At 37.2% G+C, this 27140-nt stretch overlaps 1 long non-coding RNA gene across 1 annotated transcript; it reads right to left on the minus strand.

The window, feature by feature from the left end:
- Positions 1-22042: 22042 nt before the first annotated feature.
- Positions 22043-22486, minus strand: LOC149246624 (uncharacterized). Its single transcript, XR_016265579.1, has 2 exons — positions 22429-22486; positions 22043-22342 (listed from the first exon to the last, which is right to left on the minus strand). It is a non-coding gene; the product is annotated as an uncharacterized LOC149246624 (long non-coding RNA).
- Between the last annotated feature and the right edge of the window lie 4654 nt (positions 22487-27140).

Genomic DNA, 27140 nt, shown 5'->3' on the forward strand with positions numbered 1-27140 from the left:
TACAATGTGCTACAATCAATGTCAAGCTTCTAAATTTTCTTCTTCCATAGTTTCTCTATCTCTAGTAACTATGCATGACCAATATTTGAGCTTCATCAAGACTAGGAACTCTACTCTTTGAATGGAAAATGATTACTTGGTTATTTATTAGAAGTCTCTCATGTCTCCTCCAAGATTATCTCAGATTCGAAGTTTCATGGGAAAATCAATGCCTTGGGTGGCTATGCTCTACCATGTTCCAACTCTTCTTAATATTGCTAGGAAGTAAGATTGATGAACTGGTAGTCCACATAGACAATACTCTAATACTCTAGGGAAATACCACAATTTGACATGAAATGCACCTCATACCCAAGGCAAGGCCTCATCCACTGCCTCCCCATTCCTCCTTAAACCGAAAAAACAATTCAAATTAATGTCAAGATGGAGATCAACCAAGTTTAGTTACTCCCTAATCCCAACTCAACAAACCCATTATAAATAAGCCAAGTCTAGATCTAGAATAGTCCTAACTCCATTCCTCATGTTAATTTTAAGAGAATTATGAAACTACTCCTCCATTGTGATCAAAGTGTGAGAGGGTACCTTAGACTTTTAGGATGTTAATGCCTGTCTCTTCTACTTAAATGATCTTTAATGTAACATTTTAGTTTTGATACCCATCGTAGAAACATATAAATGTGTATATGATGAAAGACTAAGAGCCAAATGTTGTAATTTGTAAATATTGTGCAGTAAAGGTTAATAATAGAAATGTGTCATGAGTGCGAATAAAGAAGGACACAAACATTGGGGGGTTGGGGGCTATGATTTCACTAAAGAGGAAAGAAAGGGGTCTTAGGGGGCATATAGGGGCCAAAGTCAAATAATATTATTTTATTCCTAGCCTAAAGTCTTTACTTATGTCATCCCAAGTCATATCAACCTTGGTGTTAGTGGAGGAAATGAAATTTGTGAGCTTCCTAGGAAGACGTGGTGAGTTGTGAGAACTCAAACATATTCCATGGATTTTAGTTGTGCAACGGAGAATTGTTCTAAGAGTTTATAGTTTGCAAGCTCTAGTAAAATTTGGGATGTGTGAGAGGACTAAAGCTACCCATAGGTGACTTTGTTCTTTTGGACTCATAGCCTCAACACATGGTGGCCTTATTATAGAAGGAGTATATGCAACATAGAGCTATCATTGTGTGGAACATCCTTTGTCTACAACAAGTCGGTGTTTAATAATATAAAGATAAGTGTTATGGCTTATTTTTTATTATGTCGAATTTAATGGTATATGTATTATTCATTGGTTTTTGTTCTATTGACATAAATAAGTATACATATGTAACATCAAATGATTATTTTATTTGGATAAACCTATGATCTAGGAGGATCCTCAAAATTCTCAAAATTTTACAATATCGGATGCTCTTGAAACTAGCACCAAGTCAAAGAGCTCGTCGTGTTGATTTCGACAATATATTCAGTTTAAAAAATGGCCTCTATATGAAGGAGAAAACGCACTCTGAAGTTTATGGCAAACAGGTAAAAACAAATGTGGGCTTTGCAGGCCAAGTGGCATTCTCACAGTGAGACACGTGGAAGTCGAAGAGCTCGTCGTGTTGATTTCGACAATATATTCAGTTTAAAAAATGGCCTCTATATGAAGGAGAAAACGCACTCTGAAGTTTATGGCAAATAGGTAAAAACAAATGTAGGCTTTGCAGGCCAAGTGGCATTCTCACAGTGAGACACGTGGCAGTCAATAGGTGGTCAAAGGTCGGTCGGATGGGCAGGGTTGGGTTCGAACCACGACCTCTGCCAACACAGTGCAAAATTTTACCAATATGCCATGCATTTGATTTAGTAAGCTATGGGTGCAATTTTATATCAATGTTGTTGAAGTATGGTAAATGGGAGCTAAGGTTAGCGGAGCCCACCATATACGGCAGCCCCGCCAACCCAGAGTTGCTAAACGTTACACCAACTTAGGCACCTTGTAGCCGGGCTATAAATATGGTGCAGAGTGGTATGTTTTAAAAAACCATGTAACAAATACATACAACCGCCAGGGCTATGTGATGTCAAACGGTGATGTTGCGAAATCGCCGAGGGATCAAGACTTATCACATTGCACAGTTAATGCTAACTCGGCGCACTCCATGGTTCGCACAATCAACATGTCGTGCTGCCACGGGTTCACGGTTAATGTTGACCAAAGATACGAAACCGTCGAGGTTAATACCATATGGGTACACAGCAGTCCAACGTTACATCGCCACGTCAGACTTCGGTTGGCAGAGTTGTTATAACAACCATTAGAATAGTCAGCATCCACAGGAGCCACGGATCAACACGTCGATGTGGGGGTTATATCGTTACAACGAATGTTACATATGTCATGGCGCGTAGTATAGTGGGTTGTAAACTATATATTTGTTATATGTGTCCGTTCCATATAGTTGTAACTATTTCCTATATTAAAACCTTTGTAAAACAATCATGTGATATAGTTACCTGAATGCCAAAGTTAGCACATTGTTGCAACGAATAGCCATGTATAGCCCCGGGAGGTCCACAGGTTTGACCCTGGGACCTGCCCGTGTCCTTATAAAAGTGTTTACCATTGCAGTAGTCCTGCAAAGATGAGTTGAATAGTGAGTTTGAGAATTATCTAATATTTGTGAATGCAAATGCCTTTTGGGCATAACTCGGCCATCCTTGGGCCTTTTTGAGAACAAAGAGTTGCGTTGGAGAGCAGAAGTCGAGGCCTTCATTTTGATAGTAACCAGCAGTGCCTACATGCATAGTCCAAATTGGTGAAATTTTATGTAAATATCACTTTTGAGCATTCCTAATATAATAGATGCCCTTTGGAAGCAGACCCAGAGACGTAGTCTAGGAGGGACGAACTTCGTCATCAATGTTTGTTGTGTTTGCTTCTTTTCTTGTTGTTGCTCATGGTTTTTTTAGTTCTCAAGTTTATGTTTAAAGCACTTAAAAACTCAATTTTTTCTCATTCATTCACATAAAAGAAATATTAGTTAATATTTGGTGAAATTGAGCAAATAGTCAATCCTTTGTTTTCAGATCAACCTACTTGTCACGTTGCATGCATTAATTCATTAATGACAAGACATGTATGATTATGGTATTAGAGAAAAATATGGCAAAGGAAAATTTTTGGATTTAGTAACTACCCTTTATCCTTTATGGTTGACAGAAGGTAACGAGTAAATTACAAACTGGTATTAGAGTTACTGATTACAACGCTAGGGTTGTGTGGGCCAAATAGAAATTTGGATATGAAGTTATGGTTTACAGACAAAGTGTTTGAGTGAATTCTTTGAGAAGAGCAATTAGTGAAAATTTTATGAATTTAGTCACTTTGGAATGATGGTTCAAATTGTTGAATTGGTGTCTTTTTATAGTATATAGATGTAAGAAATTTATAATCCATGGTTACAAAGTTTGGCCTATGCAAAATTTGGGGGAAATTTTTAAAATTGAGAAACTGAAGTTTTAAATTTTGGATGAAATCCAAAGGTTAATTAGCACAATGGTGTCAAAGTTGGATAGTACAAGGGTTAAAATTGGCCAAGGAAGATGAGATTGAAAGATTTTATGGTGGCCCTATGGAGGAAAATAGAAAAAATAAATAAATAAATAAATAAATAAATAAATATATATATATATATATATATATATATATATATAAAATTTTTGGAGAAATATTATGAGGACTTGTACTAGTGATGTCAATTAGAATGGTTACTTGGAGGTATCAAAGTGTTTCCAAGTGGATTAAAGGGGCATGGGTGGTAATCATGAGGTGGGGTCGATGGCAACAGGGATAACTAAGTTGACAAATGTTATTTATGGAGGCAAGTGAGGTAATTTTTCAAAAGGTTACCAATCCTTTGTAATCACTATCAGGGTGATATGTGTCCCTAAGGTGGTAAGTGGTTTATAAAGGCTATGGACCATTTTGACTAGTGTCATGTTATGACCCATAATTGATCTCAACTATTGATTTGATATCAAGTGTGGGGAACTTATGTACACCAATAGTGAATGTCAAAGATGAAGTCCTCATCCTATCACATCAACTAAGGGGAAAGTTTCAAGTAGAGGATGCATGGATGGAGTGGGACCTCTTTATCCCATACATGGTTAGGATTATGCCAAGTGGTATAAAAAGGATTGTGGAGTATATATGGGCCATACTTAATAAACTTTATAAGATAAACTGAACATAGAAAAGTGAAGAGGGGCCATGGGGCACTGACATGAAAATTGAGGAGGTAGGGTAAGATGTCATGGCCACATTAAAGGCCTATAGGTGGACATCATTTCAACGTCGTCAACCAAGTGTCGTCCCACATTAGACAAACAAAATTATTGTTAAAAAAAGTACGGAGAAAAAATATTATTTTGATCATAACAAGAGAAGAAAATATAAAACCAAGTGAAATATCAAGACTAGTTCCACAATAAGGAGAACCATAAAAGTTCCAATGAGTGTCATTGGATGGTTTTGCTCCAAAATTCTAGAAAATGGAATTTATTGGTTTTTGAGGAATAGGTTGGTACTCATGTTTAGCAACCATGCTACTAATGAAATTGGCACATTTTCAAAACCCACTCGTAACCTTTTTAATGTTATTCTTCCATTTTCCATTCCTAATTCATTTTTCATCCATTATTACCTCATTTTTGGTATAGGTATGAATAATATTGTTTTTGCCACTTTTACACTTATTCTCATGCATTATGTTGTCCAATTTTCATATTTCATACTAAAATTGTCAAACATGAGCAAAATTCAGTGGTTGTATTACTCCTTCATGTCACTACAACACCCTCTACGACTCGACAACAAGTGTTGCTAGTTGAAACACAGATGCTATAACTCCTCAGACCAATATAATAAAGTGTTGCGACTATCCTCCATGACATTGTTATAACTTCGTTATGTGTTTGTAACTCTGGCATGGCCACTTACAGAAGATGTTGGAAATAATACTGAGAGGGGGGTTGAATCAGTATTTACAATTAAATAACTTTTCAAATCCATAATCAGATTTATATACGCTACTTCAATGAAGTGAACCTGCGTGTGCACACAACTTTTATTAAGGAAACCAGTGTATACCCAAAGAACTTGTGATTTAGTTATTTCATCATGTGTTGATCAGTGCATTAGTACTTTATTAAATAGTAACTACGTGTAGTAATAACAGAATAAACCATCACACATAAGAAACACACATGAACACAAAGATTTAAGGTGGAAACATAATGCGGGAGAAAAACCACCTGTTGTTATCATCTTTGAATTCTTTTTAATATAAAGAAAATTTGTTTACAATCTTGTATTGGTGTAGACTCATACCAGTACGTAAGCACCTACCTACAGAAGGCTACAACCTTCTCTCATTCTCCAACTTCTATTGGAAGGGAGCTACAACCCCTAGCTCTTGTGATAGCCAATATGTTTACCGATACGTAGGCGCTGACATACAGAAAGCTACGACCTTCACTCTTTCTCCAGGGACCACGTTTCATAAATTTTCAGAATGGATGCTCCTGGTACAATACAACACAATATGAAGGCCTCGTTTCATCAAATTTTCACACTAGACCCATAAAATACTTTGAAGCACAAACTCTATAATAACAATTGCATCATCATTTAGAACCAACTGCAACCTTAAAAATCATACATCATAATGCATATGCTACTTTAATGAACCCAACCTACGTGTATACGCTACTTCCTTTAACCAAACCTGCGTATACCTCCAAAACTATTGAATCATAAAAACCTCTGAATCAAATCTGTACCAACCAGTAATATTCTAAACATCTACTATCAAATTACAGAGATCTAGACAGTCAATAGCAAAGATCACCCTCCTCACTTAATCAATTAATCAATCAGACTCAATCTCCTTATGCATTCAGTTCTACTTTCAGATCTAAGAAGACATGATTGAATAACAACAGTAAACCAGCAACACTGATTAGATAGAACAATCATTTCTGAATAACATGTTTTTCTTTTACATACACTACTTGGAAACTTCGAACCAGCGTGTATACGTGCCTTCACCAAGGCTAACTAGTGTATAGATCTCTAAATACAAACTTACAACTTCGTTGCTATTCGAGACTTCAGACATACCTAGATCATGACATTTAAAGAATAAAACATGTGTAAGAAATCAAATCTAGCCCAACCAATATTGGATCATTCACTGATAAGTCATTTCAGGTCTCATGATCTTGATCCAACGTTGAATTCAAGGTGCACAAAATATTTCAGATTATATCATAATCATAGCCCTTGTAACATAAAATATACTTCAGATAGAGTTATTCCTGAGAAACCCTTTCACTTGCACACTTCCCTTTGATCTTCTCCTCCTTATATAGTTTTTGGCCTTTCTCAATACCTCAGACCTAAACAACACTTAAAACCTGTGGTATTCTTGGATGGGATTAAATAGTCGTTACTCCGCTCAATAATGTGGGCTAATACCATGGTATTGACCATTGGTATTCTTTAATATTGTATTTCCTTGATTTTCCAACCCATACGCGCTTTTCCTCTTGTGAAAGTGTGTGCATACCTATACTCTTTTTTTTTTCTGTGAACCTATGTTTATACGCTGCTTTGACAAGGTGAACCTACGTATACAACTTAAACTACCTTACAACAGCCTTTTCCTTCAACTTCTTGATTCTGATTAGTAGAATTTTGTTCCAACTTCCTGTTCTTCTGTACCAATGCCCTGTTACCTCTAAATTGACCTGTAACAATTGAGTTGCCTTTTATCAAATCTGAACTAGCCTATGAGTGAGTTGCCATCAAGGACAACACCTATATCATAATGCAAACAATCTCCCCTTTGGAATTGATGGCAACCATATTGGTGTTGATTACTTCAAGTTGTAGAACCTGTTTGAGATATCAAGCAACACCAAAATACTCCCCCCCTTTGACATCAAGGGTAAAGGGCAGACCAGGATATTCTCCCCCTTTGAGATACACTATGTTGTCCATGCTCTCCCTGAGTACATGCAAAGTCTGCAAAGATATTTTTTTTCAAGAGAATAACATGACTCTATAACTCAACCATGTGAGTATTACCTTCCTATCACCAATGACTCATACATACATCAATCACCCAACCAAGTGGGGATATACAAATTGTTTATACATGACTTAAATATAGCAATTATTACACCATCCTTCCCATGCATAGTGGGGATACAAATTACATCATATGTCCAATAGGACTCATTCAAAAAATAGACTATAACAGTAGGAGACATATTACACCCTAGATCTTTACATGATCTATGCAATGATGAATAATTGAAACCATAGTTGAAATCATCAACCATAATGCCAACAATGTAGAATGTTTGTGAAAGCTAATGCTCCCTCGGAACCTGTGCTACCTGTGCATTGTCAACAAATCATTCATCAAGTCATCTTCATCAGTCAAATAAAAATCAATGAACAAAGCATATCAGCAGATAGTAATCATCAATATCAGACTGAGCACCCATGTCAGAGTCCGACCCACTTTTTTTCTATAAAAAAAAACATAGATGCTCCTGCAGCCACAGAAACTCGTGTATATATGTGACTATCCTTCATGAAACCCGCGTATAGGAACCTTCCTCTGAAAACTGAATTTAACAGCAGGATGATGTAGAGACTACTCCCGGATTTTGTCTGAGATATTCAAATGTTTCTCTGGGAAGCGGTTTGGTAAATATATTAGCAACCTATTCTTTGGAGGGAACATACTCCAATTTAACCTTTTGTTCAAGCACTTGTTCTCGTAGAAAATGGTACTTAATGGGTATGTGCTTGGTCTTGGAGTGCATGACTGGATTTTTCGAAATACTGATGGCACTTGTATTATCACATAGAATGGATATGGGTGGAGAACATGTGATTTGAATGTCTTGCAAGGTTTGCATCATCTAGAGTAGTTATGTGTAGCAAGATGCAGTAGGCACATATTCCGCTTCAGCTGTAGATAAGGAAATGGAACTTTGTTTCTTTCTAAACCAAGATACTAATCATGATCCCATATAGAATGCACCTCCACTAGTGCTTTTTCAATCGTCAACATTTCCTGCCCAATCTGCATCTGTATATGCATGAAGAGTAAGATCTGTATCTTTAGGATACTATAGACGAAAGTATTGAGTTCCTTGAAGATATTTGAATATTCTTTTTACAGCCTGAAGATGTGATTTCTTTTGATTTTCTTGGAACCTTCCAACAATTCCTACTGCATGCATGATATCAGGTCGGGTACCTGTTAGATAAATCAGACTTCCAATCATAGATCTATATGCTGGTTGATTCATTGTAGGTGATTAATCGTTAGAACTGAGACTGCATCCTGTTACCATTGGAGTACATACTAGTTTAGAATCTTCCATTTCGTACTTCTTCAAAATTTGCTTGAGATATTTAGTTTTTGAAAGAAAAATACCATCTTTTGTTTGTTGTACTTGTAGACCAAGAAAATAAGTAAGTTAACCAAGTAAGGACATTTCAAATTCTTGTTGCATAACTAAAGAAATTTTTTGACTCATAGATTCTTCATTGCTACCAAAGATGATGTCATCAACATACAAAACAATAATTAATAGTTTATCATTCTCAATCTTTATGTATAAGTTGTTGTCTGCAGATCCTTTTGTGAAACTTTGTTGTTGTAGATATTTGTCAACACGATAATACGGGGCCCTTGGAGCTTGTTTCAGACCATATAGAGCCTTATTGAGCTTGCATACATTTTTTTCATCATTTCCTAGAATGAATCCTCCTGGTTGTTCAATATAAACTTCTTCTTCTAAATATCCATAAAGAAAATTTGATTTTACATCCATTTGATATACTTTGAATTATCGAAAACTTAAAAGCAAAAGAAACATTCTTATGGCTTCAAGTTTGGAAACAGGTGCAAAAGTTTCTTCAAATTCTATACCTTCTTGTTGAGCATACCCTTTACAAACAAGTCTTTCTTTGTTTATATTAACCTCTCCATTTTCATTCAATTTATTCTTGAATATCCATTTTGTCCTATAACATTTTTATCAAGAGGTCTAGGAACTAGTTCCCAAGTATCATTCTTTTATTCAAGTTCTTCATCCATTACCTTAACCCAACATTCATCTTTTCTAGCTTCATTAACATTCTATGGTTCTATGGAGGATAATAATAATAGATAATTGGAAGTTCCTACAAGAATTCTTCTTGTCTGTACTTTGGACCCTTTTTCTCCTAGAATTTGAGATTTAGGATGATTCTTTTGAACATACCTGGATGGAGTCTTTTCCCTATTAGTTATATCCGCTTCTGATGCTTCATTGATTTCTTTCTCTATATAATTTTGGTTTCATACGAGAAAGAATTCACCTTCTTCCTCATTGTCATATTCCTTTGTTGATTTCATATGTTCTAGATTTCTACATGCTTCATCAATTACTACATCAATTCATTCAACAATTTTTCGAAGTCTCTTATTATAACATTTTTACCTTTACTTCTAGATGAATAACCAAGAAGAATTCCTTCGTCTGCTCTGGGTTCAAACCTACCAAGTTTTTCATTAGTCTTTCTAATGAAACATTTGCTTCCAAAAACTCTAAAGTGTTTTATAGTAGGAGGCTTACCATACCAAAGTTCATATGGAGTTTGCTCACTGTTTACCCAAACATTAGCTTTGTTGAGAATATTTACAGCAGTAAATGCATCTTCACCCCATAAAGTGGCAAGAGTTCCAGATTCATCAAGCATAGCTCGAGCCATTTGTTGGATTGTTTTGTTCATTCTTTCCACTACGCCATTTTGTTGAGGAGTTCTGGCAATAGAGAACTATCTTTTTATTCCATGTTGTTCACAAAAATAAAAAAAAAACATCTGATATGAATTTTCCCCCTCGCTTAGATCTGAGACACTTGATTTTTCGACTAAAGCTTTGAAGGCTTTAAACTTTTCAAATGCTTCATCTTTATGCTTTATTAAACAAAGCCAACACATTCTAGAAAAATCATCAATGAATAAAATGAAGTATTCTTCTATGTGGGGTGACCTTTTCGTTGTTGGCCCACACAAATCAGTATGGATGAGTTCAAGAAGCTTAATTGCTTATCCTTCTTTCTCATTGAAATGAACTTTTGTTTTCTTACCGAATTGACATGGTTTGAAAATGGTATTTTATGGGATGCGAATATCTGGAAGATCACAAACCGCCTTGAACCTGCATGCTTTTCTTATTTGAGAGAAGCTTAGATGCCCCAATCTTCTATGCCATAACCAATTTTCATCTGTTTTGCTTAGATAGCATTGTTTTTGTCCTCCTTTTAGTATATATAGATTGCTTGGAGTTCTTGTACCTTTGATTATGGTCTTTCCTGTATCAAGCTCACGAACCACACATCCGTTTGATCGAAAAACAACTTCATTTCCTTGATCACACATTTGACTAACACTCAACAAGTTATGTTTTAAACCATAAACATACATGAAATTTCCAACTTTAACCTTTTCTTTCAAATAAATAGAACCTTTACCTTTAATGATAGTTGGTGTGTCATTTCCAAAGGAGACATTATTTTCCTTTTCCAAAGCATTATATGAATGAAGTTTATCTTTATCACCTATCATGTGTTTAGAGCATTCGTTGTGAATGTAACACTGATTTTCTTGTCCTTCTGCAAACAGAGTTATGCCACATCTTTCTAATTGATATTCATTCTTTCTCCATACCTTGGGATTTGATGATTTTTTCTCCTTTTGAATTGTTGGCTAAAATTTTCTCCTGCATTTAGATTCTTCATGACCAAATTTATTGCAAATTGAACATTCAATTTCATCTTCAAGAGGAGAAAAGTTATTATAAGAACTTTTCTTGATTCCTGTTACACTTCTTTGATTTCGTGCTTCTCTAGTCATGATAGTTTTGTAAGCAACACATTGAGTAGCCTTATGCCCAAAGTTATGGCGTGAAAAGAATTGTCAATTAAAGAAGTTTCTGTGATCATAAAATCTTTTGGTATTGTTTACCTTTTGGTTGACGCTTCTATTGATGTTCATTCTTGGAGTAAATTGAGCATGATTTACTAGATGAGTACTTTTAGATTTTTGCTGATGATTGACATACTGTTCACTGGTCTTTGTTGCATCAAGATAGCTTCTGCTGGTGGTTGACGAATTTTGAGATTGGGATGATTCTTCAATATATACAACTGATATTTATAAGAGGAGATCGTTGAACCTTGATGATTTCATCTAAAGCTTCTGATCCTTTAGCAAATCTAAGATTAAGAAATTTTGTCTTCTCAAGTTTTCTTAGACCCACTACTTCACATTCTAATTTTTCATTGTGTTTTTCTCTTTTAGTGAGTTGATGTGTCAAAGTGTCTATGATCATATTCTTTTCTTTCAACAGATTTTGAGTTTAGTGATTTTTTCAAGAAAATATTTCTCTCCTAAGGCATTCATGAAGTCATCGTTGTCATAAGCCATGAATAGTTTAAAATCTTGTTCATTTTCATCTTCATCACTATTAGACAATCCATCACTATCTTCATTATTATAGTAACTTATTCTATTAACAAACTATTTTCTATTACTTTTTGCAGACTCCTTTCCTTTTTCATGATTTTTCTTATGAGGACATTTTGCAGCATAATGGCCAACTCTACCACAAGAAAATCATTTGAATGGAAGCTTACCTCTACATCTTCTGCAACCCCATTGAAGCTTCTTGACAAAGTTTACCTCATCTTCTTCTAAAATATATTCTGATTCACTGAGATATTTCTTTTCTTTTCCCTTTGCTGAAGAATTGAAAGTTGCTTCTCTAATATCTAATGGACCTCTTTTCCTCATTTCAAAGGTAGTTTAAATTCCATGAAGTTGAACAATAGTAATAGATTGAAGATCATGCTTTTCTTCTATGGAAGATAATTTTGACTCAAATTTAGAAGACAAAGATCTCAAAATTTTCTCTACTAAAGTAGCTTCTTTTATTTCTTCACCCAGATTCTTCATACGGTTGACAATCTCATCTACTCGTAAAAAGTAACTAGCAATACTTTTTTTTTTTTGCTAATGCAAGAGTCGGACCTTCAATTTCATTAATCATCAACAAAAGAACATAAAATACAAGAATTCCCACATGGTCGTTGACCATGAAGAGATCACATCAAAACCTGAAAACCGGGCTAAAAGTACAAGCCTTCCTTCCTACAACCAAACCTTACATTTCTCAAAAGAAAGAAGAGCGAGCTAGGAAACAGATCCAAAAAGAACAACAGAGTCAAAAATATAAAGGTTTCGTTTCCCCCCGTCTTCAAAACCCGCTGCACAATGGCCAGAGTAAAAAGTCAATAGAAACCCAGGACATCCCCTTCCCGCCAAATCCTAACATCCTTTTTAATCTCAACTATTAAAATTGTCCATTCGATCCAACGGCTTTGAACCATTTCGCTGTGACAAGCAGTCCGCCGTTTACCATAGGGACCTGCAGACTTGCACGACCAATCCCATTCGTTGATCTGCTTTGTATGATCCAACGGTTGAGATTAATATCGCACCCGCCTACCTTCGCGCACTTTAGCATGTGATGAGGGTGGTATTCCTCACCCGCCCCCACCACCACGTGGAGCACACTGTGTGGTATCGCTCCCAAATAGACAAAACCACTTCCCACTTTTGCGCGCCGCGATCACTAGAAACCGCTTGGGTCGCGGTATAGTAGACCAGCCTGGAAAACCTCTGGCTTTGCGGCCACCGATGGACTCCGGCTTACGACCTATCGCTGCTTCAACCCTCCTTGACCCGACCATAGAAATTAGGATGCGGAAGCCCCCATCTTCACTGTTGAAACTTCGAACATAAGGACCGCCCGAAATCTCTTTAAGCCGTCCTCCCCGCCCTAGTTGCTCAGAAGAAAAATGGAAAACTGGATCCAAGAAATCGTGAAACCTATAAGGTCTTCCTCCCAACAGATCCTTGACGAGAATCTTTGAATGGAGCCTTGTATTCTGACCCCTAAACCAGTAGACCTGGAAGGTAATGCCCAACTAATCAAACCTAGGTTTGACTTGTCGCTCTTCAAAACTGCTCGACTGATCTAGACCATTGAACCAATCGCAAAATCCAACGGTTGTCCAGAATGTCGCATCGCCTGAGTTAACCATACTTTAATGCGCGAAAAGGGTGGTTTTCCAATCCTCCCTCTGCCACGTGTGGGAAGATGTATGGGATCGCTGCAAATTCTCTAAAACCACTTTCCCTTTCAAAGCTGTGCGATCATCAAAAAACCGCTTAGGAAGTGGTTTTTCTCTCCAAGACCCCAAAAAACACTGATTCCGGCTACCGATGAAATCCCTACCAAGTTTGCTTGTCTTTCTAGCCTGAACATGCATTCCCTGGAGATCAATGCTAACACTCTTACTACTACTCAGGTATCTATCACTCTTCGGTGATCGACCCTTCTTCAAGGACCTATAAGCTAGATTCTGAAAACACATGCAAAGGCCTCGAAATTAAGGGCTTGCTTCTAGGACTCTATGTCTGAAGACTCTAATGTCTTCCTCCTCTTGTTCACTGCATAGAGTTTTTAAACTGCTTTGTCTCAACTCCTGCCATCCTATCGAAACATTGACATCTGTATTGCTGACCCCCTGATTGGCTAACAGGTCAGCCAACTTGTTGGCCTTTCTGCGAACATGTTGGAAGGTGACCGTGCGCAAGTTATGTAGGTGATTCTGAATTCTCTGGAAAACCCTGATTAACTTCCAGTGCTTGGAGACTTTCTCCGGCGCTGATCCATTACTAATTCTTTTCACTGAGTTAATAACTATCTCTGAATCTGCTTCCACAATCACATTGCAACAATTCTCCTGACTTAGAAAATCTAGGCATTGCTCCAAAGCCATGAGTTCAGCCATATTATTGGTAGCTGTACCGAGATGACAATGGAAAATGAAGATAATACTTCCTTTGGCATCCCTGAGTACTCCCCCATACCCAGCCAATCCCGGATTTCCTTTAGCCGCCCCATCAATGTTGAATTTTAGATATCCAACCGGGGGAGGATGCCAGAAATCCTGCTCCCTGTCCCTTACTGTAACCTTTCTGTTAAGACCTTGATGAGAAAGTTCCTGCAGCCCTAATTGTTTGAGAATATTACTTTCCAGATCCGAGGGAGGATTAATATGGTGGCTGCAAATTGTGGAGCCTACAGTCTCCTTAAGTTGTTTCAAAATATTCTCAAACAATACATGTGGGGGATTTTTCTCCTCCTTGAATATTCTTTTATTCCTCTCCTTCCATACATTCCATATAATAAAGCTTGGTGTAAGGGTCCATGCTGAGTTGAGAATTTCATGCTCTGAGAAATTTCCCCTCCAACTAATGAGGGTCTTGAAGATGCTTCCTCTGTCCCTGTCAGTTTGTTGAAATTTTTTAGCAAATATGTCCCATAACCAGGAGGTGAAATAGCAGTAGTTAAGAAGATGTTCCATCGTTTCTTCTTGCTCTCCACAGAGAGGGCATCTGGAAGGCCCTAGAACACCTCTCTTCCTAATGTTGTCCCAAGTCAGTATTTTCCTGTGGTAAACCAACCACATGAAGAGTTTGATTTTCATCCACCCCTGGTGCCTCCAAAGTTTCTGCCAGATTTTATCCAGAACCTGGGGATTCAGCTCCAGGAGAATGCCTTTGGCTTCTTTGAGATTAAAGGTGCCCTCTTGATTCTTGCCCCATCTTAGTTGGTCTTTCCCTTCAGAAACTAAGATTTTCCTTTGTTCCACCATTTTTTTTAGCTCCTCTGCTTTAATTTTCAAGAGGATATTATTTCTGCAATCAATATTCTTCCAGATTCTCCATTTCCCCATTGGCTGAGTGTTATCCCAGAAGTCCATGACTTTAATTAAGCCTTGTGAATCTGTCTCCTGTTTAAGCTCGAGGAAGTTCTCTTTTAATAGTATTGGTTCCTGTTGCCATTTATCTTCCCAAAAGAGGGCTTGATTCCCTTCTCTGATTTCCCAGAAACTATTTTCTTGAACTAATCTTCTGTTTTCCCAGGCTTTGTTCCAGATGTGTGAGCCCTTAATGTTCCCTGACATTCTTATGAGATCGTTAGTTTTCCAGGATATGGCATATTTTTCTTTCCAGATATTAGCCCATAGAGTCTCTGGATTATGAACCCAGCGCCACCAAAGTTTGGCCCCTAAAGCCTTGTTGAGTATTTCCTGATCGTCCAAGCCAAGCCCTCCATGGTCTTTGGGTCTACAAAGTTTCTCCCAAGACACTAAAGCCCATTTCTTCTTATTCTCCTCCTTTCCCCAAAGGAAGTTTCTTTGTATATTTCTCAATTGTTGAAGGACTCCTTTCGGAGCTGGGAGGGCAGATAACATAAAAATAGGGATGGCTTGCAGAACAGCTTTAGTGAGAACCAACCTGCTTGCAAGATTTAGAGATCTGAAGGTCCATTTGCTGACTTTGTCCTGCAACTTATTCATCAAGGGTTCCCAAATGCTTTTGAGCAATGGTTTATCTGTTAGAGGGATACCCAAATATTTTGAGGGAAGGGAATCCCTTTGAAAACCAAGAATTCTGGAAATATTCCTTTGGATTGCCAAGTTGGTGTTAAAGAAAAAGATTTTTGATTTAGAAAGGTTTACTTCCATACCTGTGGCCATGGCAAAAGCGTTCAGAATATGTTTATAAGTTGTTGCTTCTTTGACAGTAGGGATTCCTTGAAGCATTGTGTCATCTACAAATTGTTGATGAGTAAGAGCTTGACCATTCTCGGAAAGTAGAAGGCCTTTAATCTTGCCTGCAACTTTAGCTTGCTTGATGGCCCTGCCAAGTCCTTCCATCATAAGAATGAAAAGAATAAGTGGTTTTACTTCTCCTTTATTCAATTAAAAAAGGGGGATCAAAAAGGGATTTCCTCTATCCCTCCTTGTTTTCTTCTCATCATAGAAAATCCTAGTAGATCTCTAAAGGAAACCTCGGCAAATGGTAGTCTCAAAAAGGTATAAATATGAGAAATTCTTGTAATATCACTCATTTACACTTTGTTAACAACATTTTCGTCTTCTATGAAGGATCCAAAAGCATGGCTGAGAAACTATATGGGGTAATTGATCTCTTTTATGAGACAATTAGTATGAAGATAACCTCTATTAATTTAACAACCTCTTTATATGTCTCTTAGAGTGAGAAAAAATCAAATATCACAATTATTCCCATACAACATATTGGATTTAGATGTTGGAACGAAATATTTAGGATTTCATATAAAATCTAACTTGTATAAAAAGGTGACTAGTAATTGTTGATAGAAAATGTGGAGAAAAAGATAAATACTTGATGCAAACATTGGCTCTCCATGGGTGGAAAACTAGCACTAGTCAAAGCAGTCCTTGAAGTTATTCCTATATATTAGATGTCTGCCACTTAGATCTTGAAAGGTGTATTGGAAATAATTAGACAATTATGTTTTAGGTTCTTTAATGGTCTAGAGGGATAGGGAAGAAATGGATGGTGTTGAGTTCATAGAAATAATTATAATCTCAAATTCTTGAGGTGGATGGGGCCTCAATAACATCTCCATTTTCTCAAAGGATTTAGTTGTAAAGTGTGTTTTAAGACTCATTTAAGGCTCTTGGTGTGGGTACATGTCATAATGGACAAATACATTGCACCTAACTTTACATAATATTGGGTAAGAAAACCTGCAAAACAAATCCACAAATGCATCAATGATATGGAATGAAATCATCTCAGCTTTCTCATTGATTTGCAACTAGCTGGTATGGTGAATAGGGAATGGAGACAAGGTTTTGGTAGGACAAGATCCATGAATACGAAGCAGGGATTCTTACAAGCTTCCAACCCATATGATAGCATAGTACCTTGAGGCAAATTATAAAAGGAGATAAAAACATTGATGGGCACCAATAATAACTATCTTGGAAAGAGTTGGGTCATAGGGAAGAGGATGTTGAAAAATGAGAGAATAGCATTTGAAACCTATAAGAAAGTATTTCATGTAGGCTAAATGATGAGGAATATCAGATAATATCATCTTGGAATCATATAGGGAAGTATGAACCAAGAATAATGTATAAAGAACTTGCAATTGAGGGTAATGACAATCCATAGATCTAGTGGTGGAACCATCTCTAAAAAAATAAATGTCTAGCAAAATCCAAAATCTTCATGTGGCTTCTTTTGAACAAAAAAGCACTAAGATGGGGGAGGGTCCAAGAAAAAAAGTTCCTATAAGCTCAAGAATTCAACAAATTTGCATCTCATTACTCGTGTGTTTTTACAAAGGAGGGTTGGCTAGAGCTAGACATAGCTCTATAGAGTGTTATCCACCATTTGACTTTTTATTTATTTTTTATATAAATAAAATTGCTTTTGTTTTTTTAATAAATACAATATATTATATTGTAACAACATTTTCAATAAAAATCACATAAAATAAAATCCCATTGACGCGTTTCGAACCAACCAATGTGGTTCATCTTCAGGACAAGATGAGGGATCAGATCTAGGCAATGGAATAAATATATGATGAGAACAACTAACTAGCCGTTAGAAAATAACAGCTAGTTTGACTAAAAAACTGAAATAATTAATTAAGCTTTGACCAAGAATTTAAAAGGAATTTTAATTAATAATTAATATTATTTTTGAATTAGGTTAAAATATTATTTATATAATAAATAAAATCAATAGAATAATCTCATTTTAATATTAATTAATATTAATATTATTATATTAAATTATATTTATAGTATAATAAAAATCGATTTTATAGAAGTATTAACCGAGAAAATATATTATTATGGAGATAATATTAATAAGAATTAGTATTCTATCTAATAAATAAATAAATAAGAAATAATATAATAAGAAATAAATTTATGGACATACTATTAATAAGAATTAGAATTCTAATAGATAAATAATCATAAATAAATAAATAAATAAATAATAATAATAAGGAAAGAATAAGAAGATAACAGGAAAACACTAAAAATTCTAGGAAGAAAGAGCAGGGATCCAACACCTGTTGATACTCCAACCATCGTCTCTGTTCAGATTGACGGCCCTTTTTTCGATCTCTAAGGCCTCTCTAAATTTCAGATGATGAATATGGATCATAGAAGTCTAAATTCTACAAATATATTATATATTTTATGTTTTTGTTAATTGAAATCATTTCCGATTACAATTAATATGGATCACAAAAGTCTAAATTCTACAAATATATTATATTTTTTATGTTTTGTTAATTGAAATAATTTTGCTTGGTTCCATGGAACAATTATTATCCTCTCTACATATGTTCAATTTTTTGTCCATGACATGATGAGCTTTCATGCTTTGATGATTACTATTATAATGACTTAAAAGTTGAAAAAAACACATTCTTATGTAAGTACATTGGTAGGCTAGCTTGAAACCAACAACCTCACCATTATGACCTAAAAGAAACAACTTCAATTTAACTTTTTGGCTTTCCTTTGAAAAAAATATTAATTTTAATTATCTTATTGAGAAAACTAACTTTTCTAAATATTGACACATAGCAACAAAACAATGTAGTGACAATAAATTATATAATTTAAATTCCAATAAAATTAAGAATGGTAATATTATATGAGTAAAAAATTATGCAAATTGAAAATAAAAAATTATACAGATTAAGATATATTTAAATCATTACAATCCTTTATGATATAAAAAAATAATAATTTATACCCTATAAATTATTATTATAATTATGATAAATTTATTTGTTTGCGCTTAAAAATTAAATAATATTATAATTTTTATATAAAATAAATTATAATAATTAATTATCTGTTTAATAAATTTATTTTTACGATTATATTTTTCATTAACAGTCTTGCACCGTTTGGACTATAGTAATCAAAAATTTCAATTTAACATTAGTTTCGGCATATTGATGTGACAAATAACCAAACATTTTATGAGTAGTTGTGTATTTTTTTAATGCAACTGGTCTTGTCATCTTATTTGGCCTCTTCCCTAGGCGGGAGGCCAAAAGCATATGCTATTTTGATTTGTTTCCCTTGGCACTTTCGTATTTTCAAAAACAGTAAACTAATGTTCGCATTAGTTGAAATCTTGGAAGGCACTATCAGTTAGGCTAAGCAACCGATGGGTTCAACTTCTTCGTAACATTTAATGTTTTCACTCTACAAGGTTTCAAACTTTAACTTTCGACTGCCTTGTGAACTTTAACTTTCCATCGCCCTCTGAATTTTAGGACATCTGGACTTCAATGTTTTACACCTGGCAACATCTGGTAAAGCTCTTTCAATATTCATATTGAGTGCCTTTGCTTCACCTCCCTGACCAGCCTTTGCTTCACCTCCCTGACCACCATAGCTTGCAGGGGATGTTTGCTCAGTGAAGAGCATCAAGATAAATCCAATGGGACACGACTATGGCTCTTAGCTTTTTGTTCCTCTATGACTATGACATCAAGGTAATCGATATCAAGATAAGACAAAGCAACAACAGTACACAGTTTCAACAGCCTTAAGCTTACGCTGTGCCCACTGCACAACAATTGATTTGCATTGTGCCCACTACTATCAATGCCTTCATAGGTAATCCACCGGTCTTCTTCTTTGTTGCACGAATTTGTTAGAAGGAACCATAAATCTGCGGATTTTATAAACTTCAATTAGCTTAGTACTGAAAACAAAAACTCCTAGTTTTTTTTCCATTTTTTTTTTTTATATTTTTTCTATGACAAAATATGGTAGGTATGTTATGTAAATACCAAGTTTTCTTATAGAATGCATCTATAAAGACGGTACAAGTATAATCATCAGGATGTTAATGCATCCTAACTATTTTTTCCAATAACTCACAGGCTTCATTCAACCAGCCCGAGCTGCAGAACCCATGCATTAACCTTGTAAAAGTGATAATAATGGGAACAAGGCAATTCATTATCATATCATAAAAAAATTAAAAGCCTCTAGCAACATTGGTTCTATTTTAAAGAAATGCTCCCAAATCAAAGTATCATATGTTACAGAACGAGGCACCCTCGTTTCTTACTAATGAACAATGCATTCTCACAAGGTTTACGTCTTATATCCAGGATGGAGTCATTTGCTTTGAGCTTAATCTTTAGACCTGATAATATTACTGTGATAACCCCAGTTTATGTAAATATGAAAATCTACTGTGGTAAAAGACAGTAAAACAGTTGTTGTTATGTGTTAAAAGAACAAAACTGGATAAACTATTTTATTAAAGTAATTTAAATATTTTCTTGAATTGCTGGCAGCCTCTAGGAGGTGAATTTTAAAGAAAGTGATCAGTTATAATAACTGAGGGGAACTACCTTCCCAGGAATCAGGAAAAGTCCTGGCTGGGGAAAAACTCTGTGCTGTGTGGACAGGCAGAGGAGACCTTTTCCAAGAGAAGGAAAAAGGAAAAAGACAAGAAAGAAAAAGACTGGTTAAGTCTGGTTAGGACCAGATAACCAAGCACAGAGAGTGCAAAAATCTTGCTGAGGGCTTGAGGTCTGCAAGATGGCTCGGGGGAGACTTCCATTTGAGGAATGGGTCTCATGGCTGGGTGGACGAGCAGAATTAAGTTCAGGTGACTTGCTTTGTTTGAGAACCATTCCTAGCTCTGGCGAACCAGGTACGGATTCAAACTGTGAAGTCTCTGACTAGAAATAAATGCATAGTGAATTTACAGTAGATGAACATGAAAAACATGTCTTGCATTCTCCTAGACACTGTCGTAATGTTAATATAAATGTACAGATGTAGTCCTGGAGTTAAGGGACAGACTGTCAATTAGCAGACAGGGTCTAAGCTAGCATTACCGTAAACAGAGCTACACCTAGATATTCAGCCAAGACTGAATATCGGTACAAGGAAAGGTTAATCGAAATCTGGTTATGGAATAACAGATTGACATACCTTTATTAGCAAAACCAGAACGCTGTTTAATAGCCGTAAGGTTAACAGTGATACAAAACAATATTGAGTATTTGAAAGAACATTTTTTAATACTGTGATGTGTCGACGGAAATGAGGGTTAGGACCCCTGACTTCGAATAGAGGAGCACTGACCGTAGTCAGGTGCGACTATTGACAGGTAAATATTAAATCCTACTGCTATCTGGGTAATAGCTAAGGACAGAAATAGAATAGACAAATATTCTAAATAAACAGAGCTATCGATAAACTATGTGACAGAGAACGATAATCATCTTGTATCTCATAACCCACATTTTAAGTCACAAGTGGACATGATAGCAAAAACCCAGTTCTTAGATCGATAACAGGAAAAGTAATATACTTTTATATTAAACGAAACCTGTGCATGTAGCTTCAAACAAGAGTTACAGTTATAAAGTTCTGTGCATGTAACATCGAATACGGGTTACAGATATATAAACACAAACTGATGCCTGTAATCTCGAATAAGGGTTATATTTATATATACCATTCTCGCACACAACCTTGAACGAGACATGCATTCTTTAAAATATAGGAAATGCTGAGCATATAGCTGCAAGAGAAACCTCAGACAATGCGGTATTTTCGTAATAGAAGGAAAATATAACACAGGTTACAACCATTCAAAGCATGCCGAGCAGACTAATAAAACAATGGACTCATAGTGAGAACAGAGTATAAGATTGAAGCAAATATCGTAACCTGGGTTTAGATATTCGAATGCAAACAGGTAAATAAGCAAAACAGTAATATTAAGATAAACCCCATGTTCTGCATCGGAATTAAAGTAAATGTGAGACAAAATTATATTAGATGCAAGCGTAAATCGCCTAGAGGCTTAAACAGTCTCACAGTACCATGAATATGTGTAAATCGATTGAGTCTTAAACAGTTCTGTGATACCAAAAATCTAAATACATAGCATTGAACGGTAAAAACCTGAGAAGAAGATCAAATGTACATATGGGTTGAGGATAAACCTCGGAAGGTTTGCTGACAGATCTGAGCACTGAAGCCAGACCCGCAACCATTAAATACAAACAGAGATAACCCTCTAACTCGGGTATGCCGCTATGGTAGTTACAGTATAACAGCGGAAAAGAACTAACTATAAACATCTGAAAAGAACTCAGGTTCCGATGAACCATGACTTAAACAACGATTTACTGCTAAGACCAGACAGCAATAAGGATGCAACCGCGAAGATCCTCTACGGGAAATACCTCAGCGTTTGGGAAGAGGAAACCCGCGTTGGAGTGGCGGTCTGCATCCACCATAAACCATGACCATAGCTTAAGATCTGAACTTTGAAACTCTGTTATGCAGGCTAGTAGTAAAGTCATAACTCACCTGTGGTTGAGAAGGTTGAATCGCTGGGAGAAGCCACCCCTGTTCCATCCGAAGGGTTGTAGGGCGCGGTTGCAAACCACAGCAACAGAGAAATTAATCAGTGCGGAATTGTTACAAATAAACCAAACGATTAACCAACACTATGAAATTGGCAAACCAGAACCAGTACCTGAGATGACCGGATGACAAGCAGTTCTTAGCTTCTGATGCGTTTGCCGAGTGAAGGAATGCTGCGGGTGACATTAACCCTGAGGTGAAGCGCTGGACCGGAGCCGAGAGGATTAGCACGCAAATGAACCCCGAGACTGTAGGCGGGTGATTATATATCATCTCAAACCCTTGAAAGCATATTAACCCTCCGATCTCTGGATGAGATCCCAGCCGTTGAAGTAAGGCGGGAACCCAAAGCATCAGAACCGAGATTCCCGTTTCCAAAGTGTCACATGGCCATAAGAGCCAGATCATGCCACATGCCCCCGCAAGGACGAATGTCTTAAAGATATGGGTGAGTTGGCATCTGTATAAGCTGCGGCCGGACCATCAAAGGCCGCGCCAAGTTAATACACGTTACGGTTGTAGACTTATAGCTAGGTTTGTGTGATGTGAGAGTAGGGCTTACACACAACCCCGGTCGAAACACATAACAATGTTGTATGGTTCATGTAATTCCAAGGTTTCCGTTTAACAAACATATGATGTGATAATCGATTGTATAAAGTATGTGGTTGCTCGTTAAAAGCATGGGAATACATATAAACACATGGAAACCATAATGTATTGCTGGCTTATTATGTTAGGTGTACATTAATTTTTTTTTTTGATTATGTATAAGTGAACAGAGGTGTGACAAATTGGTATCAGAGCCCAGTTTCAACACTGTGGCCTCAGGCAAACATGTTTCACTGTGAAAGCCTACACCATGCATATGGAAGTAAGTTAATAATTCATCTAACTGCTGTTCTGTTTATGAAGGGATAAAGTACAGAATTACAACAGTTAACAGTTAAAGCAGTGAGGAGACAAAATGCAAGGACCCGGCAGTAATCCTCAGGAGAACCCGGAGCTGTGGGTGCAGTTGGGTGAGGCAACACGAAGCACCAATCTGGCAATACTGGAAACGGTTCAAGAATTGAAGAATGAGATGGCACGGTTGCGAGAGGACAACGCGCGTTTAACAGTTGAACAAGAAAGGATTCTGAAGAGCTTGTCGGACAGACAGAATCCACCTCTATCTAATCCCAGTGCGGAGCAGCAGAGGATGACAGAGGAACAAAATTATCAGATGGAACCTGAAATTTCCGAGGGCAAAGAGGATCATTCAGACAATGTACCAGAGCAGCAAACTTCAAAACGTCAGAGGATGGAACTGCAGGGAGAATTCCGGAAGATTAAACCTCCACATTTCGATGGCGAACAGGAGGAAGCTGCTGAAGCCTGGTTAATAAATATGAATAAATATTTTCAGTTGTATGAGTATGACCATAACTTGAAAGCAAGACTAGCAATCTTCCAGTTACAAGGTAAGGCAACCTTGTGGTGGGAGGAAATCAAGATTGTCAAGGGTGTCAGCGAACGGACCATTACATGGGAGAAGTTCCAGAAATACTTCAAGGAAAGGTACCTGACTGAGCGCTTCTATGATGATAAGGCAAGGGAATTTCATGATTTAAGATTAGGACAGCAGACCATGGACGAGTTCATTAATCGTTTCACCTCTCTGCTACGTTATGTACCTTACATCAAGGAGGAGAAAGCTAAGGTCCAAAGGTTTGTGAGCAGCTTACCTGCGTATATAAGGGAGAGGATTGAGTTTGACAATCCTAGAACCATGGATGAGGCTATTCGTAAAGCAAGGATCTGCTATCAGCAGAGTAAGCAGAAGGGGGATACTTCAAACAAAAGATGGAATGAAAAAAAGAGCAGTCGGGTGGTTGGAAGCGGCAAGGGAGGTCGCAGCAATGGAAGTAAGGGAGCTGGTAAAGGATTAAACAACAGATCTGTAACAAGAAGTGCGCCCCGAACTAGACCAGGAAGTGAAAACAGAGTTAGTGAGCAGCCTGCTAGACCAGAAGGTGAGGGGATGACCAGACCCCCAGTTCAATGCTGGGGCTGTGGAGGGCCTCACTATGTTAAAAACTGCCCACAGCGAAAGGGGACAGACCAGATATCCCAGATTCATGAAGCATCGCCTGTTGGGGACGTGGCACGCAGTGTACCCAGAATCAATGCAGCGCTGGAGGACCGTCAAGCGGAGTACCAGCCATCTATGGTTGAATTTGAAGGTAAAATTTCAAACCTCTCTATAGCTGTTCTTATTGACCCAGGGGCTACTTTAAGTTATGTTAGCCCAAAAATAGTAGAACAGTGTAAACTGCAAGCTGAAAAGTTCAGGAATCCGTGGCTGGTCCAATTAGCTACAGGAGCCAAGAGGCGAGTCTTGGCCAAGGTAAATAATTGCTCATTAACTATAGCGGGACAGCCAATCGTAGCAGATCTAAATGTACTACCGTTGGGTTCATATGACATCCTGATTGGGATGGATTGGCTGGAGAAGCACTGGTCCTTAGTGAATTGCAAGACAAAAACTATTTACTATAAGGATGACTGTGGGGAGCAGCAGGAGTTGCAAGGAATCAGACATCCTGTACAGATTCGACCCATTACAGCAACTCAGTTAGCTAAATGCATCAGAAAGAAATGTCAAATCTATGCTATTCAGGTGGGTTATGCTAATCAGAAGGATAAAACTGCCACGTTGGGTAACATTCTGGTGGTGCAGGAATTTGCAGATGTTTTTCCCGAGGAGGTACCGAGATTACCACCTAAAAGAGATGTGGATTTCACCATTGAACTGATTCTGGGGGCAGCACCTGTATCACGGGCACCATACCGTATGAGTGTACCAGAACTAACAGAATTAAAAATGCAACTGCAGGAGTTGTTAGATAAAAATTACATCCGTCCCAGTGTATCACCCTGGGGAGCCCCAGTGTTGTTTGTCAAAAAGAAAGATGGCACCTTTCGGATGTGCATTGATTATCGTCAGCTGAATAAGCTCACGATAAAAAATAAATACCCTTTGCCTAGGATCGACGAACTTTTTGATCAGGTGAAGGGAGCGACGGTATTCTCTAAAATCGATCTACGATCTGGTTATCATCAGATCAGAATTAAAGAGGAGGATATCGCTAAGACCGCTTTCAGAACGCGGTATGGGCATTATGAATTCGTGGTGCTACCTTTTGGTCTGACCAATGCACCTGCTACCTTCATGTGTTTGATGAATAGTGTGTTTCACCTGTTTTTAGACAAGTTTGTACTGATATTCATAGATGACATTCTGATTTACAGTAGATCAAGAAAGGAGCATGAGGAACACCTTAGATTGGTGTTGCAAACTTTGCGAGAACATCAATTATATGCAAAGTTTAGTAAGTGTGATTTCTTCAAGGAGGAGATACAATACTTAGGCCATGTAATCACAAAGGAAGGAATCGCAGTAGATCCTGAGAAGATCAGAACTATAATGGAGTGGCCCATACCAAAGGACGTGGCAGATATTAGGTCCTTTATGGGGTTAGCGGGTTATTATAGAAGATTTGTTGAAGGCTTTTCGAGGGTAGCATACCCTATCACCTCCTTACAAAAGAAGGGAAAAGTATTTAAGTGGACCTCAGAATGCCAGAGGAGCTTTGAACAGCTCAAGCACTTACTCACCACCGCACCTGTATTAAGTATAGCTGATCCTAATAAGGATTACGTGGTTTGCACGGACGCAAGTAAAGAAGGTGTGGGAGGAGTGCTGATGCAAGAAGGAAGAGTCATTGCTTATGAATCTAGGAAGCTGAAAGAACATGAGCAGAAATACTCTGCTTACGACTTGGAGCTGGCAGCTGTCATTCATGCCCTGAAAATGTGGCGGCACTACCTATTGGGCAGAAAATTTCTGTTACTAACAGACCACCACAGCCTAACAAACTATTTCAGCCAACCCACTTTAAACACAAGGCAAGCTCGTTGGGCTGACTTCTTAAGTGGATTCGACTTTGAAATTAAGCATTTAAAAGGGAAGGAGAACCGAGTGGCTGATGCATTAAGTCGAAAAGTACAATGCTTGTGCAAGATTTCAGTTAGTAAATGGCAGAATACTCTATTGGAAAAGATAAAAACAGCAGCTGAACGTGATGCTGTTTACCAGCAAATTAAACAGCAAATACAACAACTTTCTGGTAAGGAAACACAACAGGGGCATGAGCTGGATGATGCCGGAATGCTGTACTTTAACAAAAAGCTGTATGTACCCAATGAAGATAGTATTAAGAAGCTGATTCTGGATGAATTTCATATCAGCCATTATACCGGGCATCCGGGCTACCAGAAAATGGTTACCGCTCTTCGAAAAGAATATTACTGGCCAAAAATGAAGAAAGAGATAGCTGAGTATCTAGCACGATGTCTAGAATGTCAGCAGATTAAGGCGGAACATTTGCATCCAGCAGGGCTGCTACAACCCTTACCCATTCCGGAATGGAAATGGGAGACTATCTCCATGGATTTTATAACTGGATTGCCTAGAACGAAGAAAAATAATGATTCCATTATGGTGGTAGTGGATAAGTTGAGTAAGGCAGCACACTTCATACCTGTGCAATCGACATATAAGGCTGTGCAAATCGCTCATATTTTCATGCAAAATGTGTTCAAATTGCATG

The sequence above is a fragment of the Pinus tabuliformis genome, chromosome 7, assembly GCF_031772625.1.
Source record: "Pinus tabuliformis cultivar Carrire ecotype Pingquan chromosome 7, CPIR1, whole genome shotgun sequence".
In the NCBI taxonomy this organism is placed as follows: domain Eukaryota; kingdom Viridiplantae; phylum Streptophyta; class Pinopsida; order Pinales; family Pinaceae; genus Pinus; species Pinus tabuliformis.